General features: G+C 36.8%; 1 long non-coding RNA gene across 1 annotated transcript in view; it reads right to left on the bottom strand.

Annotated features, from left to right (window-relative positions):
* Positions 1-23,850, bottom strand: part of LOC143649761 (uncharacterized) — a 36,802-nt gene that overhangs the window by 486 nt on the left and 12,466 nt on the right. The gene's annotated exons all lie outside the window — the stretch shown is intronic.

The raw sequence follows: 23,850 nt of genomic DNA, 5'->3' as shown, positions 1-23,850 counted from the left end.
CCCATTCTCCAAAATGTTTCCTCTGTTATAGGACTTCAGAAACTAATCAAGACTCACCCAAATGGGGACACATGTCATCACCAGCTTAACAGCCACTCTTGATTAAATCACATCTCCAGGGAAATGATCTGATTAAAGTTTCAAACCTACAGTATTGAATAGGGATTATTCTGCCTTTAGGAAAAGGGATTTTGATGGAAACATGGCAGAAGATACTCCCCTTGGCTGATTACAAATGGAATCAGCTGTGAATGCAGCCAGTGTGATCATGATTTAATTCTATGAAATATCTTCATAGCAACAGACAGACCAGCACTTGCCCAACCAGACAAAGGGGTCTCACCACCTGGCCAAGTTGACACATGAACCTAACCATGACAGTCTACCCATTGTCAACTTGGCAGCTAGATGCATCACCTTAAACCATACTTAATTTCTAAATAGAAAACAATACAAGACACATTTTTTCCTCACCTAATACTCAACTGTTCTGTATACAAATGGAAACACATTAAATCTCTCCAGAGTAGGGTGCTAGTACTTGGGTAATGTTCATCCTTAAACTTGATATCTTACAACTCAAACACTATAACATTAATGAAATACCATTACAGTCTTTGTTTCTGTAAGTGATCACATGGTCAGAGTTCATATTGATCACTACCTTCTTCTACTACCCATTCTATGTTCCATTTACCCTCAGCAAGCACTTCAGCTAGCTGTGGTTCTTTGCCTGGTGGGGTGACCCACACCTTCATTCCTGAAGTTTCAGAGCCATTGGTAGTCCTGTTTGGATTGGGTTATTGCAATATTCCATTAATTTTAATCACTGGGCACGGTAGTACTAAAAGATGCTCTAGGGGATCTCCTATATTCCAAAAAAACTCTTCTTTGCCTCCATTGTGTAGTTGCAGTCCTAATTCCCCCTGACAGTCAAGGTCAATCACCCCAGCCAGTAACATAATCCCCTTCTTGGCTTGTTGATCCTGGGACATGAGTAGCCAAAAGTGAGCAGGTGGCAGTTTTAGATTCCACTTCAATGGAATCATTGTTGTTTCTCCTGGTGGAAGAAACAAAAGGCCATTCCACCACTCTATCAACCTAGCTGCCTCTGAATGATGGGGAACATGGTGAGATGAGAGAATTTCATAAGTGTGTGTGCATTCCCACACTTCATTTGCCATTAAGTGTGTTTCTTGACTAGAAAAAATGCTCTATGGAATACTATGATGATGGATAAGACCTTCTATAAGTCCAAAGATGGTAGTTTTGGAAGAAGCATTGCATGCAGGGAAAGCAAACCCAAATCCAGAGTATGTATCTACTGCAGTTAGAAAAAATCACTGCCCCTTCCATGAAGGGAGTGGTTCAACATAATCAACCTGCCACCATGCAGCCAGCTGGTCACCTTGGGAAATGTTGCCATAACAGGAGCAGAGTATGGGTCTCTGCTGCTGGCAGATTGGGCACTCAGCAGTGGTTGTAGTCAGGTCAGCCATGGTAAGTAGAAGTCCATGTTACTGAGCCCATGCATAACCTCCATCCCTACCACATGATCACTCTGTTCATGAGCCCATTGGGTAATGACAGGAGTTGCTGGTGAAAGAACTGACAGGTATTCACAGAATGGGTCATCTTATCTACTTGATTATTAAAACCTTCCTATGTTGAAGTCACCTTCTGTTGCACATTCACATGGGACACAAATACCATGTTTTCAGCCCACTCAGAAAGGTCTATCCACATACCTCTTCCCCAGACTTCTTTGTCACCAATTTTCCAATTATGGTCTTTGTAAGTCCCTGACCATCCAGCCAAACCATTGGCAAAAGCCCACGAATCAGTATACAAACACACCTCTGGCCAGTTCTCCAAGCAAAATGAACAACCAGGCGCACTGCTCAAATTTCTGCCCACTAGGAGGATTTCCCCTCACCACTCTCCTTCAAGGACATCTCAGAAAGAGGTTGGAGTGCTGTATCTGTCCACTTTTGCATGGTACCCGCATATTGTGCCAAACCATCTGTAAACCAGACCCAAGTTTTCTCTACCTCATCCAATCTACTGTAAGGAACTCCCTAAGAGGCCACAGCTCTGGTTTGGGAAAGAGACATAAATGTGGCATGAGTGGAGACTATAGGCATTTGGGCCACTTCCTCATGTAACATACTTGTGCTTTCAAGACCTGCTCTGGCCCTATCTCATGTATACCATTTCCACTTTCACGATGGACTGTTGTTGTGCAAGCCCAACTTTATGGCTTGGTGGATCACACAACATCCAGCTCATGATAGGCAACTCAGGTCTCATGGTAACTTGGTTTCCCATGGTTAAGCATTCAGTCTCTTCTAAAGTCCAGTAGCAGACAAAAAGCTGTTTCTCAAGAGGAGAACAGTTACATGCATCAGATGGTAAAGCTTTGCTCCAAAATCCTAAGGCTCTGCATTGTGATTCTCCTAGAGGGGACTGCCAAAGGCTCCAGACAGCATCTCTGTTTGCCACGTACACTTCCAGAACCATTGGATCTGATGGATCATGTGGTCCAAATGGCACAGCAGCTTGCACAGCAATCTAGACCTGTTGCAGAGCCTCCTCTTGTTTAGGTCCCCACTCAAAATTAGCAGCTTTTCTGGTCATTCGATAAATGGGCCAGAGTCATACATTCAAATGAGGAATATGTTGTCACCAAAGTTGAAGGAGACCAATTAGGTGTTGTGCCTCTTTTTTGATTATAGGAGGGGCCAGATGCAGGAACTTGTCCTTCACCTTAGAAGGGATATCTCAACATAACCCACACCACTGGACACCTAGAAATTTCACTGAGGTGGAAGATCCCTTTATTTTTGTTGGATTTATCTCCCATCCTCTGACACACAAATGCCTTACCAGTAAGTCTAGAGTAGTTTTACTTCTTGCTTACTAGATCCAATCAGCATATCATCAGTTAAATGGACCAATGTGATGTCTTGTTGGAGGGAGAAATGATCAAGTTCCCTGTGGACAAGATTATGATATAGGGTTGGAGAGTTGATATACCCATGAGGTAGGACAGTGAAAGTATATTGTTAACCTTGCCAGCTGAAAGAAAACTGTTTCTGGTGGTCCTTTCTAACAGCTACCGAGAAAAAATCATTTGCCAGATCAATAGCAACATACTAGGTACCAGGGGATGTATTGATTTCTTCAGGCAATAATACCACATCTGGAACATCAGCTGCAATGGAAATTGCCACCTGGTTGCACTTACAATAATTCACTATCATCCTCCAAGACCCATCTGTTTTCTGCACAAGCCAAATAGGACAGTTGAATGGGGATGTGGTGGGAATCACCACCCCTGCATCCTTAAAGTCCTTAAGAATAGCAGTAATCTCTGCAATCCCTCCAGGAATCCAGTACTGCTTTTGGTTTACTATTTTGCTAGGTGGGGGCTGTTCTAGTGGCTTCCATTTGGCCTTTCCCACCATAATTAGCCCTCACGGTATGATTTAGAGAGCCAATGTGTGGATTCTGCCAGTAGTTCTGTATGTCTATCTAATTTTGTATTCTGGAACTAGGGAAATAACTATAGAATGGGTCTGGAGGCCCACTGGACACACTGTGAGATGGACCTGAGTTAAACTCCATCGATCACCTGACCTCAGTAAGCCCCCATTCTGACTGGTGGACCAGAGTGACATTGTGAGTCCCCTGGAATTAATGTCACTTCTGAACCAGTGTCTAATAATTCCCTAAACATCTGATCATTTCCTTTTCCACAATGCAGAGTTACTCTGGTAAAAGGCCATCAGTCTCCTTGGGGAATGGTTTGGAGGAAGATTAACAGTATAAATTTGGGGCAGTGTAACAGTGTCCTCCCCCAAAGGGACCTGGCCTCCCCCTCATTCAAGGGGCTGTGGATCTGCAAACTGTCTCAAGTCTGGAAATTGATTTAGGGGCTGTGACTCTTTGTTTTTGGAATTCAAGTTAGACTTCTGTTCATTTGACCTAGAACACTTTTTTTTAATACAGCTCAAACAAGAATTTAGTAGACTGCCCATTTATTGTACTTCTAGGTACCCCGTGATTTACTAACCAATGCCACAAGTCTCTGTGAGTCAGATTGTTTTGACTCCTTCTTTGAGTCTGCTGTCTATTATGATAGCCACATCCACCTTATCTTTGGTCATTAAGTGCTGCCAACTGGTTTCTGCCAACTCGGGATCCCATAATCCCCATTATGTTAAGGATTCCAGCTCAGTGACAGCAGTTCCCACAGTAATATGTGACCTACAGAGAAAAGCAACTACAGTGCTCTTCAGGGATGATGGTGCTAGTCTCACAAATTTATTTCTTACAGTTTTGGTAAGAAATTCCTAGGGTGTAATAGCAGGCTTTGCATGATAAATCCATTCTAACATTCCAATCTCTCTAAGCCTCTGGATCCCCTCATCTACTTTATGCCAGGGAAGTTCTGGCATTTTAAGCTCAGGTAATGTTGGCCACCTTTTGATCCATGTTTCAGCCAACCATACAAACAAACTGTTAATAACTTTTCTAACCCCCTCAATCTATACCACTGAATGCAAAATTCCTGCTTAGTGGGCCCATTTCAATAAATTCAGCCTAATCCAGCTTTATATTTCTCCCACCATTATCCCACACCCTTAAAACCCATTGCCACACATATTCCCCTGATTTCTGTCTATATAAATTGGAAAACTCTCGCAGTTCTTTTGGAGAATAATGTACCTCCTCACGGGTGATACTTTGTACCTCACCGTTTGAGGCCTGTTAGGAGTTTAGTCTAGTTATATGTCTGGAAGAAATGAGGGATGGTGGTGGGGGTCATGAATGGAATTAGAAGTATCTTCCAAGCCATTTGCTTCAGGGCATTCATTAGCACTTTCATCTAGTGAAACAAGATTAATCACTCTACGGCTAATCTCTTCAGGTGGAGTTTGGGTGGCTAACTCATCAGGGCAGGCTGGAGGTGGGGTAGCTATGTCCTCAGGGCAGACTATTACAGGGTTATGTAGAGAAGACTCAGCATGACATAGGGTTTCAACCTCTTCACTGATGGCATTATCAATCCATATGTTGCCATCATATTTTTCAGGGTCCCACTCCTTTCCAATCAATGCCCTCACTTTAACAGCAGACACCATGCAAGACTGAGACTTCAGTTTACGTTGTAAATTTTCTACTTTAACAATAAGATTCTGAGTCTGCTTTTCAGAGATCTAATGTCTATGGCTACAGGAAATAAGATTTTCCTTCAGGACACTCATAGGAACATTTACATCTGTCAGACAGTGCTTAAGCTTCTCACTTGAAGTCTTAAGCCCATCCCTTTCACTCATTAATGTATACACCATATCTAACAACAACCAGCCAACATCTCTAAACCTCCCATATCCACAAAACTCCATAAAGGTGTCAAAAACATTATCCCCCAAGTGAAGCACTGGAAGAATCAAATGGTAATATTTTCAATATCTCTTTTGTCAACTCACCCCATGAACTGGCAGTATCATTCTGATTATGGGAATCAGAGTCCTTAGAGCCTTTAAGTCCAGTCAGAGTAGAAAATAAATTGTAAAAACCATTATTTTTAAGATTCTGTTTCTTAAGAACCACTCCTGTTAGCAAGCTGTATTAGTTAGGGTTCCCTAGAGAAACAGAATCAACAGGAAATAACCGCAAATATAAAATTTATAAAAGCATCCCAGGTAATAATGGGAATGCAGAGTACAAAATCCATTGGGCAGGCTGTGAAGCTGATGACTCCAATGGAGGGTCTCGATGAACTCCACAGGAGAGGCTTGCCAACCAAAGCAGGAGGAGAGCATGTCTCTTCTGAATCCTCCTTAAAAGGTTTCCAGTGATTAGACTGAGCATCACTCATTGAAGAAACTCCCCTTGGCTGATTACAAATGGCATTAGCTGTGGATGCAACTGACGTGATCATGATCTATTTCTATGAAATGTCTTCACAGCAACAGACAGGCCAGTACTTGCCCAACCAGACAAGTGGGCATCACCACCTGGCCAAGTTCACACATGAACCTACCCATGACAGATCCTTTAGAAGCCCCAACCTGCTAACCCATGCTCTCCACTTTAGTTCAGAAAATTTTTATTATATAGTTAGTCTATATGATTGAGGTATGACAGTATTTATCATTTTGATCCTGAATTATATTCCATTCTATGTATATACCACATTTTGTCTATCCTTTCATCAGGCGAAGAATGCTTGATATGTTTCCATCTGTTGACAGCTGTGAACAATGCCACCATGAACATTTGTGTGCAAATATTTGTGTGAGATGCTGCTGTTCTAGTTTGCTAGCTGCCGGAATGCAATATACCAGAAATGGAATGACTTTTAAAAGGGGAATTTAATAAGTTGCTAGTTTACAATTCTAAGGCCGAGAAAATGTCCCAATTTAAATGAGTCTATAGAAAAGTCCAATCAAGGTATTCAAGGAAAGACACCTTGGTTCAAGAAGGCCAATGAAGTTCAGGGTCTCTCTCTTAAGTGAGAAGGCACATGGTGAATATAGTCACAGTTTCTCTCCCAGTTGGAAGGGCAGAGGGCGAGCATGGCATCAATTGCTAGCTTTCTCTCCTGGCTTCCTGTTTCATGAGGCTCCCCAGGAGGCATTTTCCTTCTTCATCTCCAAAGGTAGCTGGCTCGTGGACTCCATGTTTCATGGTGCTGCAGCATTCTCTGCTCTCTCTGAATCTCTTTTATAGGACTTCAGAAACTAGTCAAGACCCACCCAAATGGGTGGGGACATGCCTCTACCTAATCCAGCTTAACAACCACTCTCAATCAAAATCACATCTCCAGGGAGATGATCTAATTACAGTTTCAAACATACAATATTGAATAGGGATTAGAAGAAACAGCTGCCCTTACAAAATGGGATTAGGATTAAAACATGGCTTTTCTAGGGTACATATATCACTTCAAACCAGTACACCTGCTTTTAATTCTTTGATACATACATATATATATATATATACGATTTCCCAATTGAGTGGACCAGGCCCCATGTTAAAACTCAATTAAACACTGATTTGAGCATCTATTTCTGAACTCCCAATTTCATTTCATTCTTCAATATATCAATCATGGTGCCTGTTTTTTGTTTGTTTTTTTGTTTGTTTGTTTTGCATGGGCAGACCCTGGGAATCAAACCTGTGTCTTCAGGATGACAGCCAAGAATTCTGCCACTGAGCCACCATTGCACTGTTGCACTGCCCCAATACCATGCTATTTTGACTACTATACCTTTGCAATAATTTTTATAGTCAGGATGTATGAGTCCCTGAACATCATTCTTTTTCAAATTGTTTTTGGCTATCTGGAACCCCTTTTACTTCAAAATAAATTTAATGATTGCTTTTCCATTTCTGCAAAGTACGCTGTTGGAATTTTGACTGGGATTAAGTTGAATCCATCAATCATTTCAAGTTTAATTGATAACTTGACAATATTTAGTCTTTCAACCCAAGAGCACAGAATACCCTTCTTTATTTAGATCTTCTTTTGATTTCTTTGAGAAAATATTTGGAGTTTCCAAGTTATACATTCTTTAAATCCTTCATTAAGTTATTGGAATATCTTTGATTCTTTAATTACTATTGTAAATGGAACATTTTTTCCTGACTTCCATTTCAGTTTGTTTATTACAAGTGTATAGAAACACTCTTTATTTGTGCCAGTTGATCTTGTTCCTCATCTCTTTGCTGAGTTATTATATTTGCTGAATTATTTATCTGCTCAAGGAGTTTTTGTGTACGTTTGTTGGACATTGTATATATAGGATCATGTCATCTGCAAATATGGAAAGTTTTCTTTTTCCTTTATAATTCGGGTGTCTTTTATTTCTTTTTCTGGTCTTATTGCTCTTGCTAGAACTTGCAGTAAAATTTTGAATAACAGTGGTGATAGTAGGCATCCTTGTCTTGTTCCACATCCTACAGGCCTCTAGCCTTTCACCACTGAGTATGATGCTAGCAGTACCTATTTCATTTATGTTCTTTATCACGTTGAGGAAGTTTTCTTCTGTTACTATTTTCATATATTTTTAACAAGAAAGGGTGTTAGATTTTTTAAAAAGCTTCTCCCTTTTCTGCATCAATTGAGTTGACCCTGTGGGTTTTTTCCTTCATTTTATTAATATGGTGCATTGCATTAATTGATTTTCCTACATTGAACCATCCTTGCATAACTTGGATAAATCCCACATGATCAAGGTGTGTAATTCTATAATTGTGCAGTTGGATTCAAATGGCATATATCCTCTTTGGTATGTTCACATCTATATTCATAAGTTAATCAATCTATAATTTTCTTCTCTTGTACTATGTTTATCTGGATTTGTTATTAAGGTGATGTTGGCATCATAGAATGAGTAAGGTAGTGTTCCCTCCTGTTTAATTTTATGGAAGAGTTTTGCAGGATTGGTATTAATCCTTCTTGGAATGTTTGGTGCAATTAACCTGTGAAGCCATCTAGTCCTTGGCTTCTCTTTTTTAGGAGGGTTATAATGAGTGATTCAATCTCCTTACTTGTATTTCACCTGTTGAGATCTTCTATTACATCTAGAATCAGGGTAGGTTGTTACTGTGTTTCTAGAACTTTATTCATTTCATCTAGGTTGCCTAATTTTCTGGTTTACAGTTGTTCATAATATCCTTCTATGATCCTTTTTATCTCTATGGGGTCAGTAGTAATACATGTCTTTTCTCTTTTTATAAGGCCAACTAAAGTTTTGTCTTTGTTTGTTTGGTTGTTTGCATGGGCAAGCACCAGGAATCCAACCAGGGTCTCTGGCATGTCAGGCAAGAACTCTACCTGATGAGCCACCGTGGCCTGCCCTAAAGTTTTCCCTATTTTACTGGTCATTTCATACAACCAAATTTTGGTTTGTGAGTTTTCCTATTTTCATCTCTTCTTATCTGCTTCCTTTTGGGTTTAGTTTGTTGTTTTTTTACTTGTTCCTTGAGGTGTGTCATTAAGTCTTTAATTTTAGCTTTCTTTTTCTAATGTAAGCATTTAGGTTTATAAATTTCCCTCTCATTACTGTCTTTGTTGTATTCTATAAGTTTTGATAGGTAGTGTTATTTTCATCTGTCTCAAGATATTTAGTGATCTACCTTGCAATTTCTTCTTGACCCATTCTTTTTATATGTGTGTGTTATTTAAAGTCCATATTTATTGAATTTCCAGTTCTCTGCCTATAATTTATTTCCAGGTTTGTTCACTGTAGTCAGAGAAGAGGCACTCTGTAATTCCAATCTCTTAAAAATTTTTCGAGTTTGATTTTTGACTCAACATGTGGTCTATAGTGGATCTATGTGCACTTGAGAAGAATTTGCATCTTGTTATTTGAGGAAGCATTATTCTATATATATATGTTAGGTCTAGTTCAGTTATATTATTCAAGTTTTCTGTATCCTCATTGATCTTATGTCTAGATGTTATATTTAACGGTGAAAATGGTGCATTGAAATCTGTAGTAAATATTTTGGAGGTGTCTATTTCTCCTTTCAGTTTGCCTGCATTTGTGTCATGTATTTTGGTACACTGTGGTTAGGTGCATAAATATGAATGACTGCCATTTCTTCTTAGTGGATTGACCTCTTTATTAATATATAATTTCCCTCTTTGTCTCTTCCAATTGCTTTACACTTAAAGTCTATTTTGTCCAACATTAACTTAGCTAGTCGAACTCTTGTTTGGTTATTATTTGCTATCTTTTTCTGTTCTTTTACTTTCAACCTACATGAGTCTTTGTATCTAAGGTGAGTTTCTTGTAAACAACTTATAGTTGAATTTTTCTTTTATATCCATTCTGCTAATGTGTGCCTTTTGAATGGAGAATTTAATCCATTAGTATTCAGTGTTATTACAGTAAAGGCAGTACTTCAGCCATTTTGTCCTTTGGTTTTTGTATGTCATTTTTAATGTCTCTTTTCCTTTATTGAAGCCTCTTATTCTGTATGCATGATTTTTTGTGCTGTACTTTTCTTATCCATTTCTCAGTTTTGCTTTTGTGTATTTTTTATACTTTCTTTGTGATTGCACTGGGGTGTGGTAAAACACAGCCTATGTCTGTAACAATTATCTGAAAAGATAACAACTTACCTTAAATCTTATTATAACCTAATGATTATAATCCATAATTATTATAATCTCCTATTTAAAATTATTGTAATTTATAATTATATGTAATTATAAGTAATATATAAATTACATGATAAATGATAATTATTCCATTATATTTCATTATAATACATTGATATAAAATATAATTACAATTTTAATATTTGTAATTATATCCTTATACTTATTATAAGCTTATGAACTAGTAATTTGAAAAGATAACTCATCTTAAATCTTATTGAATTTAGCTTTAGTAGCATAGACAATCCCTGCTTACAATATCCCTCAGTTTCTGCTGTGTATCTATTTTTTAACCCCACATTACCTCTTTATATTTTGATTGCCCATAATCAGGAAATTTGACTTTTTTTCCTGATCAATTATATTCTGTCTCTTATAGAAACAAAAGATAGAGTTATATATGGATGATACAGTACAATTATCCCTTTCCTGGTCCATCTTGTGAAGGCAGTCATTTCTTTTAATCCCTATTCAGTACTGTAAGTTGGAAACTTGATTAAATTATCTTCATGGAGATGTGACACCAATTGTAGATATTAAGCCTTGATTAGAGGGAGATGAGACTCCTTCCATTCTGGGGGGGCTTGATTAATTTACCAGAATCCTTTAATAGAAGAAACATTTTGGAAAAAGGCTTCACAGCCATGAAATCCATGAAATACCATGCAACCAGAGACCTTTGGAGATGAAGAAGAAAAGCACCTTTGGTGGAGCTTCATGAAACAAGACTCCTGGAGAGACAGCAGACATTGCCATGTTTGCCATGTGCCTTTCCAGTTGAGAAAGAAAATCCTGAACTTCATTAGCCTTTCTTGACTGAAGGTAACCTCTTGTTGGTACCTTAATGTGGACATTTTTATAGACTTGTTCTAACTGGGACATTTTCGTGGCTTTATAACAGTAAATCTGAAACAATAAATTCCCTCACTTAAAAGCCATTCTGATACATCACATTCTGGCAGTCTGAAATTGGAACAGTTATCTTTAGTGAAGTTCTTTGCTTCAAACTATTCCAAGCCAATTTCTCCTGTCTTTCCCTTTAAACCTGCAGGACTCCCTTTAGTAATTCTTATAGGGCAGATATCTTATTAACAAACTCTCTCAGTTTCATTTAATTTGTGAATATTTTAAACTCTCCTTTAATTTTGAAGGATGGTTTTGACAGACAAAGAATTTTTGGCTGGCAATTTTTCTGATGAGAAATTGGCACATAGTTTTATTGATTACTTATATGTGATGAATAGTTGTTCTTTGGCTGCTTTCAGAATTTTCTCAATCTCTGGCATTTGATATTCTGCTAATTATGTGTCTCAGAGTGAGCCTACTAAGATTTATTCTGCTTGGTGTACTTTGTTCTTTTTGGACATGTAAATTTTGTCATTAAAAAGAGTTGGAAAATTGGGGGCTATTATGTCTCAAACATTTTTTCTACCCCACTGCTTTCCTCTTGCTTCTAGGACACCCATGATGCATTTGTACATATGCTACATACTGCCACTCAAGTCCTTGAAACACTGCTCAATTTTTTTCTATTCTTTTCTATATATGTTCTTCTGATTTTAATTGCCTGCCCCCTAGTTGCTTATTCCTGTTAACATCTGCTGTTGTATGCTTTCATTATTTCTTATGAGACAGAACTCCCTCTCCAGGGTGTTTAAAGCAACCAAATCTTTGTCCCAGGCTATTTACCTCAACAGATTCTTATGTTCTTTTCCACGTCTTAAACTGCTTTCGTCTGGAGGGCAAATTTTGGAAAATCTCTGAGAATATTCTAGAGAACACTTTCAAAGTCAGTCTTTCTCAGCTGGAACAGAGCCAGAGACCTACAAATGGGATACATACTAGCTCCAAATGGCCCATAATTTACTGGCCTCTTTCTCCCTCTTTTCCTTGGATTCTGTACTGTGTTCTACTGGACTCTGGAGTTTCAAAATAGTTGTTTAATACAGTTACTCCCTGTTTGCTATTTATTCTGGTGTGTGGACTGTGAATCCTGTGGTTTCTTTTTCTGCCATTTTCCCACAATCAAAATACACATTTTCTGATCCTTGATTATCTGATAATTGCATGACTTCATCCTCCTTCTAACATACAAATGTGTGTTAGTGGGTATTTTATTATAGAATCCAAGTCATTTACTCATAAAATATTAGCATGTTGAAACATTTCTGCTGCAGACAACACTGCTAATAAGAAACCCAATTTATATGTGGACTTTACTATTTTTTTTAAAGGCAATCTCTTCTGCTCCTTATACTGTCACAGATATGTTCTTCTCATAATGCATTTATAATGCACTGTGGTATATGTTTCTCTGTGTATTTGTACATGTATATTAACTTTTTCTAAATGGCATATGATGTTATTTTTGCATAAAATCCATAACAAAAGCTAGTGGGCTAAGACACTTTTTGCTCAATATACATGGGGTCAAGTGATGACCAGATTCATACAGTGCTGGTTCATTTTTCCTACATGTCTTCTTGGCTAGGGCAGATAGAGGAGCCTGAAGAATAAGCCATGAGATCACTCACAGGTTTGATCCCTCTGATCCTATGGCCATAACAACTAACATCTATTCTTTTTTAGTGGTGGTCTATGGCTGAAAGAAAAGGAATGTAGAACATGCCAGGTCTCTTAAATCTGGACCTAGAAATGGCACAGCTTTACTTTTGCTGCACTCTATTGGTCAAAGCAAGTCCCCAGACATAGGAGAGAAAAAATAAACCATAATACTTGATGAAGAAACAGCATGTGTGCATCACAATGGGTGAAATCATTAACAAACATCCTTTACAGGCAATGAAAAATGCTGATCCATTTCTTCTGCTCTGAAAAATCTTTCCCTTTTCTGTCATTTAATTTTGTTTATTACTTGTGTTTGCTTAGAATTCCTTCTTTCCTCTTCTCTCTATTCCTTTCTACAGGACCCATTTTAGAAGGACATTATGTCATTAGAATCTATTCACAATTATAACTTTCTTTTATATTCTATTTTCCTTTTAATATATTTCCCAAGGAGAAGCTACTTTTGCAAATCTAGTTCCATATCTGGCTTTACAGTTTGTTTCCATTCTGCACACAATCCACATCATATGGAATTTCAAACATTATAAGGAATTTCAAAAATTAAATGTACTTGTATAATGCCTAGTTGAGTCACCTTCAAGGATATGTGAGATTTTCTTTCCATGTGAGAAATTAAGTTATGCTCCTAAGACATAACATATTCTTCTTTCCATAACCTGAATGCTCATTTGAAAACAGTTTTTTAAAATGAATTTAATTTAAACTTTTTTCTTCAGAATTATCTCACAGATCTTAGTCAGTTTTGGCCTCCCTTACTTTTTTAGAGCAAGGGTGTGTATTGATTAGCTTTCAGATATTTTTGCTGTCATTTCCAGCATTTTGTTGTGGAAAGGAAATCCTTAAGTATCTACTTACTCTTTTCTCATCACTCAGTTGTTCTGGATGAGCCAATATTATATTTATAAAAAGGTGAAAACTGACTTCATACTTCACCAATCCAAATTCTGTATATATTTTAAGGTTAAACTTCTCTTTCATTCAATTTTAAATATTTTAATAGACAATTAATATATAGAATTAAAAATGGGGAGTTGAAAATGAAAAATGTTGAGACATGCTGTACAAATGCATTCTTTTTTAAAAGAGCTTTTTAGTTGTAGTAACATATTTACAAGTTGAAATTTCCCATTTTAACCACTTTCAAGGATTAATTTCTTTTATCACATGCAGATCCCATGATCATTCTCCAGAATGGCAGGCAAGAATTTTACCACTGAGCCACCTCTGCACTGCCCACATGCATTGTTTTATATAATCATTTTTAATTAATGATCAGCAAATCCAAGAAAAGTCTTTTTAAATAATAAATTGTTAATCAAATCATGACTTCCACTCCTGAATATCATCTACATGAAACACATGAAGATAAATTAATGCTTGAAATTGAAGTTAACCTGGTAATGCATGTAGCTTAAACTTTTGACTTAAAGAACTCAGAGAAGAAGACAAATGTATAAACTTCAAGTGAAAATTTCAAATTAAAAATACATTCTACTGAAAGCAAAATATTAAGAGTTAGGTGGACATTTTTAATTTCTGTAGAACTCTGAATTCTCACAAACATACTGGAATGAAGTTTTTATTATGTAATTAAAAAAACTTGAAACTGTTTATATCCTTTTATTCTGTATACACCTACTTCTAGACATCAACAATGTTTACATTTCTACTTTTTTAAATACTGTTTTGATGAGTTCTTATAAACCTGAGACCATTATCCCTAAATATTTCCTTCTAGCAGTATAAAAGGATCTGCTTTTGACTGATAGAAGAATAGAGAAATCATTTTACATACTGAAACATTTGTAGCATTAATTTAAAATACACCTGGATGAAATGTGAAGTCATACTTAACCTGAGATCAATACTAGGACACATTTAATTAATATTTATAGTTCACTCATATGCAGTGATTTTTGACTCCAGCCAAAGAAGTATCTTCTTTCCACATGCTTCTGCACAACCCCTGATTTCCCCTTCACTTCCAGAGGATTTCCTGAGCTGAGCAGTTCCATTACTTTCCATGCTGGATTTTTCTGGATGACTTTTACAATAACATTCCAGTGTTCCCATACAACAATAAGATTCCATTATTGCAATGAATTTGGGGGGCAGCCTCATCAGCAAATCACAACTTACAAAATTTCAGTGGGATAATATGTTCTAGGTGATAAATAACTGCTACATTGCCTAGTGTTTCAATCAATTCCTGCCTGGATTTTTTTAAGCTATAATTCAGTGATGTCAGCTGGTGATGATTGGGGTTTCTGAAGAACATTTCACCCTCTCTAGAGATGTTAGCTGTCATTTCTCTTCTTGGTTGTGCATTTAATTTGGAAGTCCCACTCCCAAGGTGATTTGATGATTTCTCTCTGTAGTTTTCTAGCACAACCATATTACCTGGCTCATTAAATTTGTCAGTTCAAGCAGTATCCAACACTGAGTAAATTATGTGAGAAGCTTTCTAGTGAGTCAAGAGTTGTTTCCCTTTCCAAAGATTTGCTTTTACTCCTTTTTTTGCACATGGGCTTTAAAAAAAATTCTTGGTTCTGAAACTCCTGTTTCCATTTAGGGGTTGACAAAAAAGTGATTTAAGCTTAATGAGAATGTATTGTATTTATTACAAAATGTCTGCTATTCACATCATGGAAATAGATTTGTGCATGTTTAAGAAAGGAATAGATAGAATTTTATTCCAAAACAAGGTATCTGCCTTAGTGATATACCCAAAACTGACTTTGAAACATTAATTAACATTTAAATTAGAAGTTTTCAAAAATCTTTCCTATTTTTCTTCCTATGGGTTCGTTATCCTAAACCAAGTCAATACTATGATCTCTTTTGGCTTTGATTTTGACTGCTTTTCAGGATTTAGAAGATTTTATTAATAAAATGTTCTAACATCAAATTTAATACTGTCTCCTTTTTTCTTGGTGAGGCATGTTATATGTAGGTAACTTATGTCATCTCTAAAATATTTTCAGATTGATGCTTAAGATAGGCTTTAATTCAGTTAGATGATACCATGATTTCTGATAACTGGCTAATTGGTAGCTAAGGAAAATTTGGGAATTCCTTGTTTGCTTCTCTGAATTAAGGAATTGGTAGAGGAAAAGAGATTGAGATTGTGGGAGTTGAGAGAAGAGGAGTTCAATTTACATTAGAAATACTTAAGGAGAAATTGATGATACTAAACTGAAACCTGGAGTAGGTGATACCTAGCACAAACAGACTCACGGGACAAAGAAAAATGGATGAGAGCCTGCTGGTGTATATCAAGAAAATTAAGGTATTCCATGATAAACACTTAATTTCTTTCATTATAAAGTCTTGTATCACAATTTTCTATAAACAACCTAAATCTGACTCCAGCATCATATATGTATAATATTGTATTCTTTGGTTTTGTCAGGATATATCCAGTTATGCCTAGGTTTTAATAATACTCTAATTTATATTTTGAGCTGTGAAGCTTTTATTACATTTTTCTATTGAGCTGTGAAGCTTTTATTACATTTTTCTATAGATCAGTAAAGAAATATGTTAAGGAAATCAATAAATAAAGTAAGACTCTCTCAGATGAGGTGAATAATTTTAAGGTAAAATTGCCACTTTTCCCTTAGTTATATTCTAAAAACAGAAGTAAAAGTAAGGTGTCTATGTGACTAAACTCAATATCCTAAACTCAATATGCATAAGATAACAACAGAATCCTCAATGCAATCAACAACATCCTGGTTGACATAATTCAAAAGATATCCTGTTTCAATTTCCAATGAAATTGAATGGAAGTCAGAATATCAAGGATGAAGAAATGGTAAAAGTGTTGTTGTTAAGTGTTACCACATTTTTGCTTTTGAATTTTTTTATTTGATCAGTACGTGTAAGATTTTTCTCTTTTGCAATTTTAGGCAACTTTGCAGTATTAATATTACAATATGGACTGAGAGGCTCAAAGTTCAAAGATTGTACCCTGGGAGGTACTGCTATTGAGAAGACATTCTCACCTAGTAAAAATGCTTTGGCGTTAGAAGATGTTGTAATTTGCTATCTGCCAGAATGCAACACATCAGAGATGGATTGGTTTTCAATAAAAGGGGATTTACTTAGTTAATGCATAGTTCTTCAGAGGAAAGGCAGCTAACTTGCAGCTGAGGTTCTTTCTTATGTGGGAAGGCACAGGGTGATCTCTGCTGGCCTTCTCTCCAGGCTTCTGGGTTCCAACAACTTTTCCAAGGGTGTTTCCTTTCTGTTTCTCTAAAGGCCTGGGCTGAGCTGTGAGTGCTGATATGAGGTATGCTGAACTGCTTTGTGCTACGTTAAGCTCTCTAATTTAAGCACCAGCCAATTAAATCAAACATCATTCATCACAGTAGGCATGCCTCCTAGATGACTGAAGATGTAATCAGCAACCAATGAGGTTCACATGCCACTGGCTCATGTCCACAGCAATAGAACTAGGCACCTTCAACTAGCCAAGTTGACACCTGAATCTAACTACTACAGAAGGTAAAGAATGGCTTCCTGCTTTCTGGATTCAGGCCTCTCTCTTACCAACCAAGTACACAGTTTCATGTGCACACATGCAGTGCACAAATGTTCTATATTTTACAGGATACTGAAAAGCATTGGAAGATGACTGTAATTCCTTGCAGTCTAAGAAAGGTGCTTCAGAAGAAGAAAGAAAAATACTGAGAATGAAAATCAAAAACCTCCAGGAAATGTATGACCAAGAAAGATGGACATGCAAGAATAAGATGTTCTGTGGTCATGGCTTCAAATTGTGTTACGTGAATGAATGCATGGACTAATAATGTAGATAATTTTATCATTTTTGTGAAAAGTTAATGCCTTACATTTTCTATATTTAGCCAGTAAGAAACTGTCTTTCTTTCTTTCTGCTTTTATCCTAGAATCTGTTCTTCTCTTTCCTTCCCATCTCTTATCATTCTTGAGTATAATTTACTTTTGGAAGAAGGTCTTTAAGAACCACCAGTTTCTGCTGCTCAGTTGCTTCTGTTGTTTTCATAATCCCTACTCTTTCTGTCCTCCACCAATAATTTCACCTTTGCATTCTCTGTGACCAAGTTACCTATTGAGATATCACTTCCTGTTTCAGTATATAAAAATTTTCAGTGATTGCTCTGAGGCTTGTAGCCGAAAAAAATAATCAAAACACAGACAGCAAGGAATCTTTAGTTAGCAATGGTTTTATGCTCTCCACATTTAGTAGGTGGCAAAACATTCAGAAGAAATATTACATATCACCACAGAGGTGAGGGATTTTGAGTTAAAAACATAAATATCATCTTGGCAGACTATTTTTGAGTTATGCATATGATGTGGGAATTGGGTAAGTCCATCTCCCACCTTGCAGGATAAAGTCTGAAGGACTTATTTTACTTTTTGAGAAAAATAAAATGAACAACATCTTAGAATATGTACTGTATGCTCTGCCTAGAGAAAATATTTTCATACTTTGTCTGTGTGGATAATCTACTTCAAGACTGCTTTAAGACCATGACCAAGCATTTACTGTTGTTGGAGGTAACTTTTTCTTTTTGTTTGTTTTCATTTTTTATTGTGAAGTCTAGTATTCCAGTCATAAATTAAATTCCTATGTAATTTGAATCCTATAATGCAAAAAATGTAACCCTAAAGCTTTACCATAAATTTTTAATGGATCTTTCCTTTTCTCATGACTAAAATACTAAAGTCCATAAGTATACAACATAGAGAAATATTCATATAATATATGGCCAAAAAGGTCATACAGGTCATTCAGATTATATATAAGCTAAAACTATAGACCAATGTTGTATATACCTAGGATTTTCTTCCTACCTAAAGCAGTACTTATGTTATTATATTTTTATTTATTAGAAAAGTTGAGTGTTTACAGAATAAGCATGCATAAAATGCAAGATTCCCATATCCCAGCATATTTTTAACACTGTGCTCTTCTGTGGAACATTTGTTACAATTGATGAAAGCACCTTTTCATAACTGTACTATTAACTACAGTTCATCGTTTAATGTGGGGTTCACTGTTTGATACTGTAATCCCATTTATTTCATTTATGTATTATGTTACTATATACACTATTTAATATATCCCCTTTTAATCACATTCATAGAGGTTTTCAGTGCTGTTGATTACATTCACCATGTTGTGGCACCTTCACCACCACCCATCGCCAAAACACTTTGATCATTCCAAATGGGGACCCTGTTCACTTTGAGTCTTAATATCCCATTCCCCATCTCCACCTCAACATTCAATGAGGATTAAACTACATGGCTTTTCTGGGGTACACCACAGATTCAAACTGGCACAGCCATTTAAACTCATCCCCTAGCAGTTAAAGGAAAATTATGAGACTATATACACAGATGGATTGAGAGACCCATATCTTATATCTAAAGACACATTTGCTTTCATACCGTATAGTCAGAGAGATACAGGCAGACATTCAATTATTCATTCCTGGCCCAAGAAATAATATAGTAGGCAAAAGTATATAGGAAACAATTAGATTATACTGAAATAAAAAAAATGCTTTGCCTTGCAGGATGATCAGTATGAGACTGAGTGTTCTAGTTTGCTAGCTGCTGGAATGCAACACACCAGAGATGGAGTTGCTTTTAATAAAAAAGGGGTTTATTTTGTTAGTTCTTCAGAGGAAAGGCAGCTAACTTTCCACTAAGGTTCTTTCCTTACGTGGGAAGACACAAGATGGTCTCTGCTGGCCTTCTCTCCAGGCCTCTGGGTTCCAACAACTTTCCCTGGGGTGATTTCCTTCTGCATCTCCAAAGGCCTGGGCTGAGCTGTGAGTGCTGAGATGAGGTATGCTGAGCTGCTTGGGCTGTGCTACATTGTGCTTTCTCATTTAAGCATCAGCCAATTTACTCAAACACCATTCATTGCAGCAGGCCCGCCTCCTAGCCGACTGCAGATGTAATGAGCAACAGATGAGGTTCACGTACCATTGGCTCATGTCCACAGCAACAGAGCTAGGCACATTCACCTGGTCAAGTTGACAACTGAATCTAACTACCACACTGAGAAGAAAAGAACCTTTGGCAGTGATCAGCAGCTGGGCTATTGTAAATTCATGTGAAGAGGAACATGATCCTATTTTCTCATGTTATATATCAAAACTGCCATTCATTACCTATCTCTCATGCTTTTTGTTCCACATCTGGACAATTGGTGAGAACCCTAGATGCCCCCTCCTTGTGTGTTGCCAAGCTTACCAAAGGTGGAAGCCCTTGCTGGCCATATCCCTTAACCACAATAAAAACTCAAGGCAGTCTCCTTTCCATCATTAAGTCATTTCAGACTTCCTTGAGAGGATTGTCTCTCTCTACCCAGACATTAATGGTGTAAATAATAAATATTGTAATACCCACTTAGTGTGTTTTGCATTGATAGTCTCAACATTTGAACCAAACTTTGAGTTGAACCCAAATGTCCTGCCCTTATTGAGGACTACACTTAGAGGCAAAGGAGATTCTAACACTTTTAAAATATTAGACAAGGTATTATTGACATGAGTTTATTTGAGTTACCCATTTTTCAATATAGTGCCATTGCCCCCTGTCCCTAACACTAAAAATATTTTCTTTGTACCCTATAATACAAGATATTTGTGAAACAGACAACACTGAAGAAGCTAAATACCAGATTGTGATTGAGAATTGCATTTAAGATAGCAAATCTGAATCACTCTCAATTGGTTCACTCAAATAAACTTGGAAAACTCTAGCTACATTTTGTACCTCCTTGGTTAAATTAATAATGAGGATTTTATTATTCTTTGGTTTTGCAAATGGAATCTTCTCTTAATTTCATTTTTGGATTGTACATGTCCTCAAATATCTGTGACACTGAATATTTTACATATGTCTCTTTTACTAGAACCATATTGAAACATGCAGGCTGAAAAAATGATACTAGATTGAACTTACTTAAAAATAAAGACTGATATTCATTCCCCAAATTATTTGCTGTTTTTTCCCAGAATAGGCCAAAATACAGAAATAAGTGGGGCTTCTGGGAAAATGGATGAAGGTATCTGTTAAAGGTTGTTTGAACTTCAACAGAATTAAAAGGCTCACCCTATTTTCCTTAATTTAAGCTAAATGATTTATCCAAGAAGAAGGAAAAGCCTGTTGCTAAATAAGGCCTTTCTTGATAAGATTTACCTGGATTGGAATCCAGGGAATGCCCTATGGACTATAAAACTGATGAGGTTTTCAAATGCATAAAAAGGGACAGAAACAAACATATTTTCCTAGAGAGAGTGGAGCTCTGAGTGTTGCCAAGAATTAATAAATATAATTAAACCTTTATGAACTTTACTTAGATGTTTATTAACCTTCTGATATATTGTAATGCAGCCATGGCCCACAACTGGAATATCTGTTGAGGTGTGTAATGCCCCCTCCTACAGCCTGAGATTGGTGACTTTCAGTGCACAACAGGACAAGTGGACCTAGCTGCAATGTACCTAGTCTCCAGCCAGCTCACCCAGCTATCATAGTAAGTGACAGGTGGACCTGATGGGAAGAAGAGATCCAAGAATACTATCTTCTAGGAAGAAAGGAAAGTGTGGTCTGGCCAATTGTTGATCTGTCTAGCTTTAAACAGATCCTCAATTAGAGGTAAATCCCCTGCATCAGGTCCAAGCCTTGGTTTGGAGGGAAATTACTAGCAAATCAAGTGCAAAAGTAGAACTTCAATGCAAACCCAAGCAAATACAAAACCTTACATGACTGACAGAAACCAACTTTCAAAATAATCTAATCAAAATAACCAAATGCCTTGAAACCAACAGAAAATTAAAAAGCATATGATGATGCATGAAGTTATGACCCAACCAGATGACCAAATTAAAACACCGGAGGTGACACAGAATTTGGGACAACTAATATAGGTTGTTCATAAAAATCTCCTAAATAAATTCAGTGGGTTGGCTAATGACAGAAAGGAAAGCAAGAAGATACTAGAAAAGCATAAAGAAGTATTTGATAGAATAAGTAGAAAAGTAGCAGCTATCACAGAGATGAAAGATTCTATAGACTAAATTGAAAATATACTAGACACAGATTTGAAAAGCAGATTTGAAGAATCAGAAGAAAGAATAAGCAAACTAAAGGATAGGACAGTTGAATTCCAATGCAAAAAAGAACAAATGGCAAGAAAGATGGAAAAATTGAATCACACCTCAGGGAAATGATGGACAACATGAAGTGCACAAGTATAAGAATGCTCAGGGTCCCAGAAGAGGAGAAGAGTAAAGGGCTAGGAAGATTATTTGAGGAGATAATGAAGGAAAACTTCCCAACCCATATCAGAGGCATAAATTTTCAAATTGAAGGAGCCCCAAAGCCAAAAACAGAATAAATCCAAATAGGCCTACACCAAGACACATACTAATCAGTCTGTTAAATGTTGAAGAGAAGCTGAAAGTACTGAAAGTAGCAGGAAAAAAGTAACTGCCAACATACAAGGAAAACCACAAAAGACTGTGTTCAGACTATTCAACAAGCACCATGGAGGTGAGAAGGCAGTCATAGGGTGTCATGGTCAGGTTCATGTGTCAACTTGGCCAGGTGGTGGTGCCCATTTTTCTGGTTAGGCAAGTGTTGGCCTGTCTGTTGCTATGAGAACATTTCATAGACTTAAATAATGATTACATCAGCTGCATCCACAGCTGATTGCATTTGTAATCAGCTAAGGGGAGTTTCTTCTGCAATAAGTGATGCTTAATCTAATCATTGTAAGGCTTTTAAGGAGAATTCAGGAGAAACTGTCTCTCTTCCTGCTTCGACCAGTGAGCCTCTCCTATGGAGTTTGTCCAGAACCTTCATCAGAGCAGTCAGCTTCACAGCCTTCCCTACAGATTTTGAACTCTACCTTCCTACAATTACGTGAGATCCTTTTTTTTTTCATGGGCAGGCACTGGGAATCGAACCCATGTGTCTGGCATGGCAGGTAAGAAACCTGCCACTGAGCTCTTGTCACACTGCTCCATGAGACACATATAAATTTTATATCTACAAATATTTCCTACTGATTCTGTTTCTCTAGAGAACCCTAGCTAATACACATGGTATATATTTAAGATCTAGACAGAGAAACACTTCCAGCCAAGAATTCTTTACCCAGCCAAGTTTTTCTTCAAAAGTGAGGCAGAGATTAAAATTTTAACATACAACAAAGGCTGAGAGAATTTGTCAACAACAGGCACTACAAGAAATACTAAAGGAAGTTCGATGGGCTGAAGAAAAAAGACAGAAGAGGGAGGTCTGCAGGAAAGCACAGATATGAAGAGTACTATTAAGGGTAACTTAAATGATACAAAGGAAAAGAGGGAAAAGAATATATAGATCTAACAAATAAAAAACAAATGATAAGATTCAAGAAATACCATTACAGTAATAACTTTGAATGTTAATGGGTTAAACTCTCCAATTAAAAGATACAGATTGGCAGAATGGATTAAAAAATAGAATCCATCTAAATACTGCTTACAAGAGACTCAGCTTCAAGGATAACAAGTGATTGAATAAAAAAGGATGGACAAAAGATGTTTTCTGCAAGCTGTGATCAAAAGAAAGCAGGAGTATCTATATTAATATTGGACAAAATAGACTTCAAATAAAAAGGCATTGGAAGAGATGAGGAAAGACACTACATATTAATAAAATGGATATTTCACCAAGAAGAAAAACATGCATGAATGTTTATGCTTCCAATCAAGGAACTCCAAAGTACATGGGGTAAACTTTTGCAAAACTGAAGGGTGCAATAGACATTTCAACAATAATACTGGCAGACTTCTGTACACCACTCTCTTCTACAGATAGAACAATGAGACAGAGGATCAAAAAGGAAATAGAGATCTTTAAAAATTTCTTAAATGAATTAGACCTGACAGACATATATAATCATTAAACCCCAAAACACCAGGATATACATTCCTCTTTAGTGCTCATGGAACATTATTCAGCATAGGACATATGCTGGAGCACAAAACAGGTCTTTGTAAATGTAAAAACCTGAATTATTC

The sequence above is a fragment of the Tamandua tetradactyla genome, chromosome 11 (assembly GCF_023851605.1).
Source record: "Tamandua tetradactyla isolate mTamTet1 chromosome 11, mTamTet1.pri, whole genome shotgun sequence".
NCBI classification, from domain to species: domain Eukaryota; kingdom Metazoa; phylum Chordata; class Mammalia; order Pilosa; family Myrmecophagidae; genus Tamandua; species Tamandua tetradactyla.
The sequence above is the reverse complement of the archived record's forward strand: the minus strand, read 5'-3'. Positions and strand labels throughout refer to the sequence as shown.